General features: G+C 46.7%; 1 long non-coding RNA gene across 1 annotated transcript in view; it reads left to right on the top strand.

Moving 5' to 3' along the window:
* The first annotated feature begins 252 nt into the window (after positions 1–252).
* Positions 253–13,059, top strand: part of LOC135064761 (uncharacterized) — a 246,763-nt gene continuing 233,956 nt past the window's right edge. The window contains exon 1 of the long non-coding RNA XR_010251067.1: positions 253–387. This is a non-coding gene — a long non-coding RNA (uncharacterized LOC135064761). The remainder of the gene's footprint in view (positions 388–13,059) is intronic.

The following is a 13,059-nucleotide window of genomic DNA, read 5'->3' on the forward strand; positions in this document are numbered from 1 at the left end:
GCTGATATGCAGTGTTGCTGCCGGAGCTGCGCCTGTCACACTGACAGGCAGCGCGCCGGCAGCATGAGCAGAAGCTCTTCACACTCTAGTCTCCCACCCACTGCACGCTCCTCCCCGCTGCACTAGTCAAAACAGGCAGCAGTGTCGCCCCTCCAGTCCTCTCTCCCCTCCCCACTGAAGACACAGCAGTCTTCAGCATCACTCACCCCTCCCCTGCTATTAGCGGTGGGTTCGCGTACGGGACAGCAATGCACAGACAGGAAGTCATGTGATGTACACCTGACTGTGCACTGACTGGAGGAGCCAGCAGCCACAGGAAGAGGAGCAGCCCTGTTAGTGCACTATCAGCCAGCCACACAGAGGGATGAAGACGCCGCAGAGGCTCAGGTACTGTAGTGCTGCCTCATATAATTAAGGGGAGAGGGGGGAGGAGAGAAACTATCACATTAATGTGTGTTGGGGGGAGGAGGTGTCATAATAATGTGTGCTGGGGGGGAAGGGGTGTCATAATAATGTGTGCTGGGGAGGGGGGGGGTCATAATAATGTGTGCTGGGGAGGGGGGGTCATAATGATGTGTGCTGGGGAGGGGGCTGTCCAGTGGCAAACGCAGGATTTAGCGAGGGGGGTTTCCGTGGGTGGGTGGGTAGGTGGGCGTGTATGTATATGTGCAGGTATGTGTAATAAATATATATATAGATATATACGCACACACACACACACACACACACACACACACACACACACACAAACATACATACATACATACATACATATGTATGTACGTACGGAGGCAGGACGGCACTCATTGAGACTGGTAAACCATAGAAAATCAGCACAGGACGCTGAAGCTGTTTGTCAACGTTTCAGAGTAGACTCCTTTAAAAGAGTCTAACTCTGAAACGTTGACATACAGCTACAGCGTCCTGTGCTGATTTTCTATGGTTTACCAGTCTCTATGAGTGCCGTCCTGCTTCCATACATATTATCTGATTCTGACGGGCTCCGGAGCATGTTGTGCGGTACTAGTAAGGAGTGCCATTCATCATCTGCAGATATATATATATATATATATATATATATATATATTTGTGTGGTCGTCTGGCACTCTGGATGATAAAAAGCAAAGATTCCAGTGTGCCCTCCTGAAATTAATATAACCGGTAATCCTCCTTGGGTCCTGTGATAGGACCTCTATTGAAGAAAAATAGGCGGCACTCCAGGGACTTAAATAAAGTCAAACTGTATTAAAAAAAAAAAAATTAATGGCGCAAAAAACAACGTTTCAAGGCTCAACAGCCTTTCCATCAGGTTATGCATTATAGGTGAGGTGAAAAAAAACAGAGGTATTTTGTTTATTGTTTTTGACGTCACCTATAATGCATAACCAGATGAAAAGGCCGTAGAGCCTTGAAACGTTGTTTTTTGCACCATTAAAAAATTTTTTTAAATACAGTTTCACTTTATTTAAGTCCCTGGAGTGCCGCCTATTTTTCTTCAATAGAGGTCCTATCACAGGACCCAAGGAGGATTACCAGTTTTATATATATATATATATATATATATATATATATATATATACTTCTCCAAATAAAGGCACTCAGGAGACTTGATAAACAGGTAAAGCAGCTTGTATTGGCAAAAAGTGGTCAAACGTTTTCGGGGTCACAGCCCCTTCCTCAAGACAACACCAACATGCACAGTAACCTTTACAGCACACTTATGTACCCCCCAGGAGATCATACTCACCCGTAACAGCTGAGGCCAGAACACTCCCCGTTCAAACAGCGGCGCCCAGCGCTACTTCCGGCGGACGGAGCCGATCACCATGGAAACGGCTATGCGTTCCACCCGGCTCAGCTTCCGCGTTCCACCCGGAGCAGCGCTCGCCGCAGCGACATAGGGGACGTCAGAGCCAGCTGTACGGGGAGAACATTATCCACTGCACCAAAAACATACAAAACAGAATATAAAAATAAACATAAATTATGTCACACGCTTCAACCCGTTGAGACAGCCTTTTGGACTCTGTGTATATATTAGAGATGAGCGCCTGAAATTTTTCGGGTTTTGTGTTTTGGTTTTGGGTTCGGTTCCGCGGCCGTGTTTTGGGTTCGAACGCGTTTTGGCAAAACCTCACCGAATTATTTTTGTCGGATTCGGGTGTGTTTTGGATTCGGGTGTTTTTTTCAAAAAACCCTAAAAAACAGCTTAAATCATAGAATTTGGGGGTAATTTTGATCCCAAAGTATTATTAACCTCAAAAAACATAATTTACACTCATTTTCAGCCTATTCTGAACACATCACACCTCACAATATTATTTTTAGTCCTAAAATTTGCACCGAGGTCGCTGTGTGAGTAAGATAAGCGACCCTAGTGGCCGACACAAACACCGGGCCCATCTAGGAGTGGCACTGCAGTGTCACGCAGGATGTCCCTTCCAAAAAACCCTCCCCAAACAGCACATGACGCAAAGAAAAAAAGAGGCGCAATGAGGTAGCTGTGTGAGTAAGATTAGCGACCCTAGTGGCCGACACAAACACCGGGCCCATCTAGGAGTGGCACTGCAGTGTCACGCAGGATGGCCCTTCCAAAAAACCCTCCCCAAACAGCACATGACGCAAAGAAAAAAAGAGGCGCAATGAGGTAGCTGTGTGAGTAAGATTAGCGACCCTAGTGGCCGACACAAACACCGGGCCCATCTAGGAGTGGCACTGCAGTGTCACGCAGGATGGCCCTTCCAAAAAACCCTCCCCAAACAGCACATGACGCAAAGAAAAAAAGAGGCGCAATGAGGTAGCTGACTGTGTGAGTAAGATTAGCGACCCTAGTGGCCGACACAAACACCGGGCACATCTAGGAGTGGCACTGCAGTGTCACGCAGGATGTCCCTTCCAAAAAACCCTCCCCAAACAGCACATGACGCAAAGAAAAAAAGAGGCGCAATGAGGTAGCTGTGTGAGTAAGATTAGCGACCCTAGTGGCCGACACAAACACCGGGCCCATCTAGGAGTGGCACTGCAGTGTCACGCAGGATGTCCCTTCCAAAAAACCCTCCCCAATCAGCACATGATGCAAAGAAAAAGAAAAGAAAAAAGAGGTGCAAGATGGAATTATCCTTGGGCCCTCCCACCCACCCTTATGTTGTATAAACAAAACAGGACATGCACACTTTAACCAACCCATCATTTCAGTGACAGGGTCTGCCACACGACTGTGACTGATATGACGGGTTGGTTTGGACCCCCCCCAAAAAAGAAGCAATTAATCTCTCCTTGCACAAACTGGCTCTACAGAGGCAAGATGTCCACCTCATCTTCACCCTCCGATATATCACCGTGTACATCCCCCTCCTCACAGATTATCAATTCGTCCCCACTGGAATCCACCATCTCAGCTCCCTGTGTACTTTGTGGAGGCAATTGCTGCTGGTCAATGTCTCCGCGGAGGAATTGATTATAATTCATTTTAATGAACATCATCTTCTCCACATTTTCTGGATGTAACCTCGTACGCCGATTGCTGACAAGGTGAGCGGCGGCACTAAACACTCTTTCGGAGTACACACTTGTGGGAGGGCAACTTAGGTAGAATAAAGCCAGTTTGTGCAAGGGCCTCCAAATTGCCTCTTTTTCCTGCCAGTATAAGTACGGACTGTGTGACGTGCCTACTTGGATGCGGTCACTCATATAATCCTCCACCATTCTATCAATGTTGAGAGAATCATATGCAGTGACAGTAGACGACATGTCCGTAATCGTTGTCAGGTCCTTCAGTCCGGACCAGATGTTAGCATCAGCAGTCGCTCCAGACTGCCCTGCATCACCGCCAGCGGGTGGGCTCGGAATTCTGAGCCTTTTCCTCGCACCCCCAGTTGCGGGAGAATGTGAAGGAGGAGATGTTGACAGGTCGCGTTCCGCTTGACTTGACAATTTTGTCACCAGCAGGTCTTTCAACCCCAGCAGACCTGTGTCTGCCGGAAAGAGAGATCCAAGGTAGGCTTTAAATCTAGGATCGAGCACGGTGGCCAAAATGTAGTGCTCTGATTTCAACAGATTGACCACCCGTGAATCCTTGTTAAGCGAATTAAGGGCTGCATCCACAAGTCCCACATGCCTAGCGGAATCGCTCCGTGTTAGCTCCTTCTTCAATGCCTCCAGCTTCTTCTGCAAAAGCCTGATGAGGGGAATGACCTGACTCAGGCTGGCAGTGTCTGAACTGACTTCACGTGTGGCAAGTTCAAAGGGCATCAGAACCTTGCACAACGTTGAAATCATTCTCCACTGCACTTGAGACAGGTGCATTCCATCTCCTATATCGTGCTCAATTGTATAGGCTTGAATGGCCTTTTGCTGCTCCTCCAACCTCTGAAGCATATAGAGGGTTGAATTCCACCTCGTTACCACTTCTTGCTTCAGATGATGGCAGGGCAGGTTCAGTAGTTTTTGGTGGTGCTCCAGTCTTCTGTACGTGGTGCCTGTACGCCGAAAGTGTCCCGCAATTTTTCTGGCCACCGACAGCATCTCTTGCACGCCCCTGTCGTTTTTTAAAAAATTCTGCACCACCAAATTCAAGGTATGTGCAAAACATGGGACGTGCTGGAATTTGCCCATATTTAATGCACACACAATATTGCTGGCGTTGTCCGATGCCACAAATCCACAGGAGAGTCCAATTGGGGTAAGCCATTCCGCGATGATCTTCCTCAGTTGCCGTAAGAGGTTTTCAGCTGTGTGCGTATTCTGGAAAGCGGTGATACAAAGCGTAGCCTGCCTAGGAAAGAGTTGGCGTTTGCGAGATGCTGCTACTGGTGCCGCCGCTGCTGTTCTTGCGGCGGGAGTCCATACATCTACCCAGTGGGCTGTCACAGTCATATAGTCCTGACCCTGCCCTGCTCCACTTGTCCACATGTCCGTGGTTAAGTGGACATTGGGTACAACTGCATTTTTTAGGACACTGGTGAGTCTTTTTCTGACGTCCGTGTACATTCTCGGTATCGCCTGCCTAGAGAAGTGGAACCTAGATGGTATTTGGTAACGGGGGCACACTGCCTCAATAAATTGTCTAGTTCCCTGTGAACTAACGGCGGATACCGGACGCACGTCTAACACCAACATAGTTGTCAAGGACTCAGTTATCCGCTTTGCAGTAGGATGACTGCTGTGATATTTCATCTTCCTCGCAAAGGACTGTTGAACAGTCAATTGCTTACTGGAAGTAGTACAAGTGGGCTTACGACTTCCCCTCTGGGATGACCATCGACTCCCAGCGGCAACAACAGCAGCGCCAGCAGCAGTAGGCGTTACACGCAAGGATGCATCGGAGGAATCCCAGGCAGGAAAGGACTCGTCAGACTTGCCAGTGACATGGCCTGCAGGACTATTGGCATTCCTGGGGAAGGAGGAAATTGACACTGAGGGAGTTGGTGGGGTGGTTTGCGTGAGCTTGGTTACAAGAGGAAGGGATTTACTGGTCAGTGGACTGCTTCCGCTGTCACCCAAAGTTTTTGAACTTGTCACTGACTTATTATGAATGCGCTGCAGGTGACGTATAAGGGAGGATGTTCCGAGGTGGTTAACGTCCTTACCCCTACTTATTACAGCTTGACAAAGGGAACACACGGCTTGACACCTGTTGTCCGCATTTCTGGTGAAATACCTCCACACCGAAGAGCTGATTTTTTTGGTATTTTCACCTGGCATGTCAACGGCCATATTCCTCCCACGGACAACAGGTGTCTCCCCGGGTGCCTGACTTAAACAAACCACCTCACCATCAGAATCCTCCTGGTCAATTTCCTCCCCAGCGCCAGCAACACCCATATCCTCCTCATCCTGGTGTACTTCAACACTGACATCTTCAATCTGACTATCAGGAACTGGACTGCGGGTGCTCCTTCCAGCACTTGCAGGGGGCATGCAAATAGTGGAAGGCGCATGCTCTTCACGTCCAGTGTTGGGAAGGTCAGGCATCGCAAACGACACAATTGGACTCTCCTTGTGGATTTGGGATTTCAAAGAACGCACAGTTCTTTGCGGTGCTTTTGCCAGCTTGAGTCTTTTCAGTTTTCTAGCGAGAGGCTGAGTGCTTCCATCCTCATGTGAAGCTGAACCACTAGCCATGAACATAGGCCAGGGCCTCAGCCGTTCCTTGCCACTCCGTGTGGTAAATGGCATATTGGCAAGTTTACGCTTCTCCTCCGACAATTTTATTTTAGGTTTTGGAGTCCTTTTTTTTCTGATATTTGGTGTTTTGGATTTGACATGCTCTGTACTATGACATTGGGCATCGGCCTTGGCAGACGACGTTGCTGGCATTTCATCGTCTCGGCCATGACTAGTGGCAGCAGCTTCAGCACGAGGTGGAAGTGGATCTTGATCTTTCCCTAATTTTGGAACCTCAACTTTTTTGTTCTCCATATTTTATAGGCAGAACTAAAAGGCACCTCAGGTAAACAATGGAGATGGATGGATTGGATAGTTTACTAGTATACAATTATGGACGGACTGCCACGGTTAGGTGGTATAAAAAAACCACGGTTAGGTGGTATATATTATAATAATAATACAATTATGGATGGACGGACTGCCTGCCGACTGCCGACACAGAGGTAGCCACAGCCGTGAACTACCGCACTGTACACTGGTTGATAAAGAGATAGTAGTATACTCGTAACAACTAGTATGACACTATGACGACGGTATAAAGAATGAAAAAAAAACCACGGTTAGGTGGTATATATTATAATAATAATACAATTATGGATGGACGGACTGCCTGCCGACTGCCGACACAGAGGTAGCCACAGCCGTGAACTACCGCACTGTACACTGGTTGATAAAGAGATAGTAGTATACTCGTAACAACTAGTATGACACTATGACGACGGTATAAAGAATGGAAAAAAAACCACGGTTAGGTGGTATATATTATAATAATAATACAATTATGGATGGACGGACTGCCTGCCGACTGCCGACACAGAGGTAGCCACAGCCGTGAACTACCGCACTGTACACTGGTTGATAAAGAGATAGTAGTATACTCGTAACAACTAGTATGACACTATGACGACGGTATAAAGAATGGAAAAAAAACCACGGTTAGGTGGTATATATTATAATAATAATACAATTATGGATGGACGGACTGCCTGCCGACTGCCGACACAGAGGTAGCCACAGCCGTGAACTACCGCACTGTACACTGGTTGATAAAGAGATAGTAGTATACTCGTAACAACTAGTATGACACTATGACGACGGTATAAAGAATGGAAAAAAAACCACGGTTAGGTGGTATATATTATAATAATAATACAATTATGGATGGACGGACTGCCTGCCGACTGCCGACACAGAGGTAGCCACAGCCGTGAACTACCGCACTGTACACTGGTTGATAAAGAGATAGTAGTATACTCGTAACAACTAGTATGACACTATGACGACGGTATAAAGAATGGAAAAAAAACCACGGTTAGGTGGTATATATTATAATAATAATACAATTATGGATGGACGGACTGCCTGCCGACTGCCGACACAGAGGTAGCCACAGCCGTGAACTACCGCACTGTACACTGGTTGATAAAGAGATAGTAGTATACTCGTAACAACTAGTATGACACTATGACGACGGTATAAAGAATGGAAAAAAAACCACGGTTAGGTGGTATATATTATAATAATAATACAATTATGGATGGACGGACTGCCTGCCGACTGCCGACACAGAGGTAGCCACAGCCGTGAACTACCGCACTGTACACTGGTTGATAAAGAGATAGTAGTATACTCGTAACAACTAGTATGACACTATGACGACGGTATAAAGAATGGAAAAAAAACCACGGTTAGGTGGTATATATTATAATAATAATACAATTATGGATGGACGGACTGCCTGCCGACTGCCGACACAGAGGTAGCCACAGCCGTGAACTACCGCACTGTACACTGGTTGATAAAGAGATAGTAGTATACTCGTAACAACTAGTATGACACTATGACGACGGTATAAAGAATGGAAAAAAAACCACGGTTAGGTGGTATATATTATAATAATAATACAATTATGGATGGACGGACTGCCTGCCGACTGCCGACACAGAGGTAGCCACAGCCGTGAACTACCGCACTGTACACTGGTTGATAAAGAGATAGTAGTATACTCGTAACAACTAGTATGACACTATGACGACGGTATAAAGAATGGGAAAAAAACCACGGTTAGGTGGTATATATTATAATAATAATACAATTATGGATGGACGGACTGCCTGCCGACTGCCGACACAGAGGTAGCCACAGCCGTGAACTACCGCACTGTACACTGGTTGATAAAGAGATAGTAGTATACTCGTAACAACTAGTATGACACTATGACGACGGTATAAAGAATGGAAAAAAAACCACGGTTAGGTGGTATATATTATAATAATAATACAATTATGGATGGACGGACTGCCTGCCGACTGCCGACACAGAGGTAGCCACAGCCGTGAACTACCGCACTGTACACTGGTTGATAAAGAGATAGTAGTATACTCGTAACAACTAGTATGACACTATGACGACGGTATAAAGAATGGAAAAAAAACCACGGTTAGGTGGTATATATTATAATAATAATACAATTATGGATGGACGGACTGCCTGCCGACTGCCGACACAGAGGTAGCCACAGCCGTGAACTACCGCACTGTACACTGGTTGATAAAGAGATAGTAGTATACTCGTAACAACTAGTATGACACTATGACGACGGTATAAAGAATGGAAAAAAAACCACGGTTAGGTGGTATATATTATAATAATAATACAATTATGGATGGACGGACTGCCTGCCGACTGCCGACACAGAGGTAGCCACAGCCGTGAACTACCGCACTGTACACTGGTTGATAAAGAGATAGTAGTATACTCGTAACAACTAGTATGACACTATGACGGTATAAAGAAAGAAAAAAAAATACCACGGTTAGGTGGTATATATTGTAATACAATTATGGATGGACGGACTGCCTGCCGAGTTCCGACTGCCGACACAGAGGTAGCCACAGCCGTGAACTACCGCACTGTACTGTGTCTGCTGCTAATATAGACTGGTTGATAAAGAGATAGTATACAATACATACAACAATATACTACTATACTGGTGGTCAGGCACTGGTCACCACTAGTCACACTGGCAGTGGCACTCCTGCAGCAAAAGTGTGCACTGTTTAATTTTAAATTAATATAATATTATGTACTCCTGGGGGCTCCTGCTATAACAACCTGCAGTGCTCCCCAGTCTCCCCCACAATTATTATAAGCTTTGCCTTTTATACATTGATGTGCAGCACACTGGGCTGAGCTGAGTGCACACAGACTGAGTCACACTGTGTGACTGGCTGCTGCTGTGTATCGTTTTTTTTCAGGCAGAGAACGGATATAGCAGAGAACGGATATATATTAAAATAAATAAAAGTTAACTAACAACAACTGCACTGGTCACTGTGGTAAACTCTGTCTGACTCTGCACAATCTCTCTCTCTCTTCTAATCTAATTTCTAATGGAGAGGACGCCAGCCACGTCCTCTCCCTATCAATCTCAATGCACGTGTGAAAATGGCGGCGACGCGCGGCTCCTTATATAGAATCCGAGTCTCGCGAGAATCCGACAGCGTCATGATGACGTTCGGGCGCGCTCGGGTTAACCGAGCAAGGCGGGAGGATCCGAGTCTGCTCGGACCCGTGAAAAAAACATGAAGTTCGTGCGGGTTCGGTTTCAGAGAAACCGAACCCGCTCATCTCTAGTATATATATATATATATATATACATATATTTATTCGCAAACTCACACATGTAAACACACATACATACACTCACACATGTAAACACACATACATACATACATACATACTGTACATACACAAGCACACACACAAACCCACATACATACATACATACATACATACATGCATTCATATCATACAAAAACACACTTAAACAATGATTTAAAACTTACATACAGAAAGGGGCAGCGGCAGAGTGAGGACAGAGGGAGCATGCGCAGCCAGCAGCTCCCCCGGCACCCGGGACATTCTCTAAGCAGAGAGCTGCATAGCTCTCTTCTCTTGCTACAGCTCCGTCCGCGATCGCGGTCGCGGCTTTTGCTTTTGTTGAGATGGAGACAGCTGTGTCTCCATCTCAAAACATTTTTGGGGGTCATCAGGGGGGGTTTCCAGGTACTCGGCACCCCCACCTGCGTGCGCCACTGGTGTCATAATAATGTGTGCTGGGGAAAGGGTAGTGTCATATTAATGCATGCTGGGAAAGGAGGTGTCATATTGATGTGTGCTGGGGAAACGGGGTATCATAATAATGTGTGCTGGGGAGGGGGTGTCATAATAATGTGTGCTGGGGAGGGGGTGTCATAATAATGTGTGCTGGGGAGGGGAGGGGTGTCATAATAATGTGTGCTGGGAAGGGGAGGGGGTGTCATAATAATGTGTGCTGGGGAGGGGAGGAGGTGTCATAATAATGTGTGCTGGGGAGGGGAGGAGGTGTCATAATAATGTGTGCTGGGGAGGGGAGGGGGTGTCATAATAATGTGTGCTGGGGAGGGGTGTCATAATAATGTGTGCTGGGGAGGGGAGGGGGTGTCATAATAATGTGTGCTGGGAAGGGGAGGGGGTGTCATAATAATGTGTGCTGGGGAGGGGAGGTGGTGTCATAATAATGTGTGCTGGGGAGGGGAGGAGGTGTCATAATAATGTGTGCTGGGGAGAGGAGGGGGTGTCATAATAATGTGTGCTGGGGAGGGGTGTCATAATAATGTGTGCTGGGGAGGGGAGGGGGTGTCATAATAATGTGTGCTGGGGAGGGGAGGAGGTGTCATAATAATGTGTGCTGGGGAAGGGAGGAGGTGTCATAATAATGTGTGCTGGGGAAGGGAGGGGGTATCATAATAATGTGTGCTGGGAAGGGGGGTAGTGTGATATTAATGCATGCTGGGGAGGGGGCTAGTGTCATATTAATGTGTGCAAGGGAGGGGGGGTAGTGTCATATAAATTTGTGTTGGGGAGGGGGTAGTGTCATATTAATGCGTGTTGGGGAAGGGGTAGTGTCAAATTAATGTGTGCTAGGGAGGGGGGGTTGTGTCATATTAATGCGTGCTGGGGAGGGAGGGGGGTCATATTACGGATTGCTAATGAACAAAAGAAACTGGGTCACTCTGCGCATATGTAACAGAAACCTAACAGCATCTTTCTATTCAACGGAACCTTCACCTTGGTTCCAACAACATTTAACCAATTGAAAAAAAGGAGTAATAGAAAATTGCGCAATCATCTCTTACCACATGTTCTCACTCCTCATATTGTCTGTAAGTTCATAGGATATTGCCAATATAGGGGGTCATTCCGACCTGATCGCACACTGCAGTTTTTCGCAGCGCAGTGTTCAGGTCACTACTGCACATGCGTATGCACCGCAATGCGCAGGTGCTTTGTACGGGTACAAAGCGGATCGTTGCTGAGCGATGGATTTAACGAAGAATCCATTCGCACAGCCGATTGCAAGGAGATTGACAGGAAGAAGGCGTTTGTGGGTGGCAACTGACCATTTTCTGGGAGTGGTTGGAAAACGCAGGCGTGTCCAGGCATTTGCAGGGCAGTTGTCTGACGTCAATTCCAGGACCAGACAGGCTGAAGTGATCACAGCGGCTGAGTAAGTTCAGACCTACTCAGAAACTGCATAATTTTTTTTTGCTGTGCTCGGCTGCACAGTCGTTCGCACACTTGCACAGCGAAAATACACTCCCCTGTGGGCGGCGACTATGCATTTGCACGGCAGCTAAAAACAGCTAGCGAGCGATCAACTCGGAATGACCCCCATAGAGAGATCCTTCAATCCCTTATGTTCTGCAATTCATAAGGTGAATTCACATTTCCACAACATATAGTGATTCTCATAAAAGAGAAAGAAAGACCAGCAGTGCAGATATCTCAAGGTAATTGGCTCCAGTGTCTGAATGTGCTTTGTGTTCCAGCGTGCGTTCCACCTATGTGCGCATAACCGGAAGTAAAGTCTTTCCAGGTTCCTTATCATACCAATGGAAAGACTTGACTTCCGGTTATACGCACATAGGTGGAACGCATGCTGGAACGCAAAGCGCATTCAGACACCAGAGGCGATCGGACATTCTGCATTGCTTAACACTTTATAATGTTTTAAGCGTGAGCACCTGCTCCTCATTAGAAAAGGTATAAAACCTCGATCAATGTCACTAGCCACCAGACGCTTCTGAGGAAGAACCACAAGGATTGAAACGCATTAAACGCGAATGGATTCTAACACTGACTAACTGAGTTATACTACCCTGAGCTTGGATACCACGTTTGGGTTGCTGGAGTGTCCGGGCACCTTCTTTTCCTACCGATTACCATTAGGTCCAGTTGGGTTATGAGATGAACCATAGCCAGTCGGGTGTTTTTTACATGCTTGTGGATAATATATGAAATGTGAGTGCTACTGTATGTACATTAAATATGTCCAATTACCTTTTAGTTATCTGCACTGCTGGTCTTTCTTTTCCTGTTGTGGAAACTTGTGGAAACGGGAATTCACCTTATGAATTGCGAAACTCATTTTATGGACATTTAAGGATCTCTTTATATTGGCAATATCCTATGAACTTACAAACAATGGGGGTCATTCCGACCCAATCGCACACTGAGCTCCTTCGCAGCCGTGTGATCGGGTCGGAACTGCGCAGCGACGCCTCCAACAAAGAAAGCTGTCGCAGCGGTTACCGCAAGAAGATTGACAGGAGGAAGGCGGATCCATCAACTCACCGTTTTCGGGGCGTGGAGATCCGAACGCAGGTGTGTCGAGGCGTTTGGAGGGCAGGTGTCTGACGTCAATTCCGGGACCTGCAACGCTGAAGAGATCGCACAGGGTAAGTAAGTCTTACCCTAGTCTAGTTCTGCACAAAACTTTTTTTGCATAGCAGGGCTGCTCAAGCGATCACAGCCTTGCTATGCAAAAATCCACTCCCCCATAGGCGG

Source organism: Pseudophryne corroboree, chromosome 1 (assembly GCF_028390025.1).
Source record: "Pseudophryne corroboree isolate aPseCor3 chromosome 1, aPseCor3.hap2, whole genome shotgun sequence".
NCBI classification, from domain to species: domain Eukaryota; kingdom Metazoa; phylum Chordata; class Amphibia; order Anura; family Myobatrachidae; genus Pseudophryne; species Pseudophryne corroboree.